Genomic DNA, 4,037 nt, shown 5'->3' on the forward strand with positions numbered 1-4,037 from the left:
CGGCGCCTTAATAGTAATTACGTCACCGTTAAGATAGGTATAAAAAAAAATTAATAACAACTTCCACTTTTTACACCAAAATATAAGTAATCTGTCAATTTTATTTGGTTAAATTGCTGCCATTTATACTTTCCTTATTTTACTATAATTGTTTTTGAGCTGAACATAACTCTCGTGACGCATACATTAGCCCATATCAAGCAATATAATGCAGAACACTAATACCAACATCGCTCAGTGCTGGTTTTTTGATTTTAAATCTAGGTATGAGAAAACAAATCTATCTGGTAAGAATTTGATTATACGTTTCGTTAGTCCCGTTAGCTTCTTACCTTTTAATGTAAATAAATGGCAATAAATATTTTACAAATTTTTTACCATAGAAATTCGTAGACGTAGTTCAATTGAGCGCGAGGCCCCTGGATCCCTGCGCCGTCGGAGGCCGATCTGTCGCTTCTCCATTTCGCTCCATTCACTACGCTTCGCAATCCTTGGATATTAGCCGGCACTAATAATTGCTCTGGCTAAACCATGTTTATATATATATATAAAATATATATATAATATATCTATATATATCATAATATATATATATCAAGACAATATAAAGAATGGAGAACGTACAACGGTAAAATGCTGAAACCATGCCAGTTACCAGTTCCCAGTTCCCAGTTCCTTATTCGAATAAGAAACTAGTAACTAGACAAAGCAGTTACCAGTTACCAGTTCCCAGTTCCCAGTTCCTTATTCGAATAAGAAACTAGTAACTAGACAAAGCAGTTACCAGTTACCAGTTCCCAGTTCCCAGTTCCTTATTCGAATAAGAAACTAGTAACTAGACAAAGCAGTTACCAGTTACCAGTTCCCAGTTCGAAATGTAACATTGAATTGGGAACTGGTAACTAGGCAAAATAGTTACTAGTTACTTATTCGGCCAACCTTTTGGCACACATTTATTTAATCAGTTACCAGTTCGATACCCAGCTACTTATTCAGTTACCAGTTCGAAACCTAGTTACTTATTCGCCTATATGCCATTAAATGATCTTATTTGGCCCTTTACAAGGCCCTAAAGGCCCAAATTAACCCTTTGACGGCCAGTTACCAGTTCAACACCCTGTTACTTACCCAGCAAACATTGTAGTATTGGCACGGTACTGGCCCAGTATGCTCACCGGTATTCAGTAGCGCTTAAACTATTGGCCCAACACCGCATGCCAGTACCGGCCCGGTATACTCTTGCACAGCGGCGTTGTATGCCTACTAGGCTGGCATCGGCAACGGTACTGGGCCGGTACCGAGCCAGCATTGTCCCTCTGCCGGCATACAGTATTGGCCCCTTTCCGGGCCGTTAAAGTTGGCTGTACCGGGTCAGCAGCGGCTCACTATTCTGCCAATACCCAGCCAACATTGCAATACTGGCCCAGTACCATGTACCAGCACAATAATGTACTCCCATTCTTTCCCCCTGTTCCTCAGTGGTAATTCAGGTACTAAGATAACACACAAACAAGCAGATATATAGCATATTTATCTGTATTCAGATATTCATACATGTTATTGATTCTCCTAATACATTATGATTTTTTCCATAATGTAATGTAGTAAATACAACGTAAGACCAGAATAATATATATACGGCATAATTACTAAAAACAACCAAATAAATAGCAACATAATACAAAATATTTAAACGTAGATACTATATGAGGTTGTATGAGATATTGACTATATGAGATGACTATAGAGACTGTTGAGGTTCTATACAACAACCAATTAAGGCCTGCCTCTCTCTCTCTCTCTCTCTCTCTCTTCCTCTCTCTCTCTCCCTCTCTCTCTCTCTTGCTTCGTGGAAAGGTTGGGTTTTTTTCGTCAGGAGTTGTTATGCCCTCTGCATCTCCGTCGCTCTTCTACTCTTATATATATATATATTATTATTATAATAGGAGATATATCTACTATATAAGACGTAGAGGAGAAGCCGAAGTGGTCCGTTTTCCGATCTCCTCCTGAATACCGTCACTTAGTCTCACGCGAATGCGAGCCTGGGGCCCTTCTGGTGTCCCCGAAGTACATTCGCTACGTAGAACGCCATTTTCGATGGTAAAAGTGAACTTTTTTTGAGGCTTATTCTACAAAAGTTATATGCCCGGCAAGAAACTTCGTCATTTCATCGGAAACGGCCGCACCAATTTTAAAGATTCGTACAATCGCGCAGATTGCGACACACCACAACACCAAAGCCATTGTTCGCGCTTGGCGTGTATAGAACAACCAACACTGCCGGCTCACAGCTGTGAGGTCGAAAATTCAAGAGAACCACAAAGAAGACGGGGCAGTTCTGTTATTGTGTGTTTAGTGTGGTGTGTGTTGTGTTGTGGTGTTGTTGTGCTGTGGTGTGTTGCCGGTGCGTGGTGCGTGCGCGTGTGCGCTTGTGCGTGGTTGCGTGTCGTGTAAATTGTGGTATAGTGCTGCGTGCTTGTGGCGTGTGATTGTTGCCGTCGCGCAATGCCCATATATGTTTGTTGAATACGGTTGGTGCGTGCGTGCGCGCGGGTGTGCAAAATTTGACAACCGGGAGTGTAACGCGTGCCCAACGCTGACCTTGCGCTCCCAATGCTCTGACAATTTATACGGCCGTTTCGATTGCTAAGAGTCACAGTACAACACACCACATCTATAGTTATACCATGGTAACTTTTTTGAAAATGTGTTAAACTATGAATGGTGTTTCGTCAACTTCTTGGGACGCGGTTTTAATGATCTAATATAGCTATAGCTAAACTGTAGATTTAAAGTGTAATAATAAGCATTTAATTGAGGTGGAGTATTCCAAGCTAGCTATAGCAAGCCACATCTAAACCGCGGCGCAAGCACTGCCGGCTACAGCTGTAGGTCAAAAATTTAAGATAAACCCCAAACGAGAGACGGCTTCAGTTGTGTATGTTATGTTGTGTGCGTTTGTGCGGTGGGTGCGTGTGCGGCGTGTTATGTATGTATTATGTAGTGTAGTAGTAGCTATTTCATGTATGAATGTATGTATGTTATTAGTATGTATGTATGATATGTATGATTATTATGTATTGTATAGTATGTAATTGTCATGGCTAATGTAATGTATGTATGTATGTAATTATGAATGTTATAGTAATTAATGTATGTATGTCATGTATGTTATGGTCTGTATATGTATGTAAATGTATGTAATGTATGTTATGTATGTATCGTATGTATTATTTTAGTTAGTATATGTATTGGGTATGTAATGATATGTATGTTATTTGTATGTATGTATGTATGTATGTATTATGTAAGTTATGTATGTAATGTATGCGTGTTGTGTGCGTCGCGTGGCCATCGTGCGTCGTGCGTGTGCGTGTGAGTGTGCGCAATACACCGTGTTGGTGGTGGTGAATGCCGTGTGTGCGTGGCGTTGCTGCTGCGTGTCGCGAGTGTGTGTGATGTGGTTGTGTGCGCCTGTGTGTTGCAAATATTTGACAACGGAGGTGTAACCCTGCCCGCCGCCGTCCACTGACTTTTCAAGAAAAATAGATCGTTCAAAAACTAAACTCATCGCATATTTTTAAGAATTGACTTATTAAATGATGCTGCGTCTAAGCCAGAATGAGTATTTTCAAAAATAATATCTAAACAAGAAATGTCCTATGAAATGCACCCCATTTCCCTTTTTGAAAATTGTAAGGTAATTTTAAAAGTAAAATATTGATAATATCGAGTCTAAATATCAGTATTTTCGTGTTTACGGAAATATCATACTCACAGAAAAGTGAGAGATAATTGGTTAAAGCCGCCATCTCCAAATCAACCTCCACTCAAACCCGTCTGGAGGACGGTAATAGCTAGTATAAATATAATAAAGAGGGCGAGTGTCCGTTTCCCGTACTCCTCCGAACCGTGCCATCGTGAGCTCACCAAATACGAGCCGGGGCCCCTCTTCTGCGACGTCCCGAATGATACATTTCGTCTGACTTACATAAGCATTTTTCGTATCGTAAAGTGACTTTTTGGAGCAATGT

Source organism: Priapulus caudatus, unplaced genomic scaffold (assembly GCF_000485595.1).
Source record: "Priapulus caudatus unplaced genomic scaffold, Priapulus_caudatus-5.0.1 Scaffold144, whole genome shotgun sequence".
Taxonomy (NCBI): Eukaryota; Metazoa; Priapulida; class Priapulimorpha; order Priapulimorphida; family Priapulidae; genus Priapulus; species Priapulus caudatus.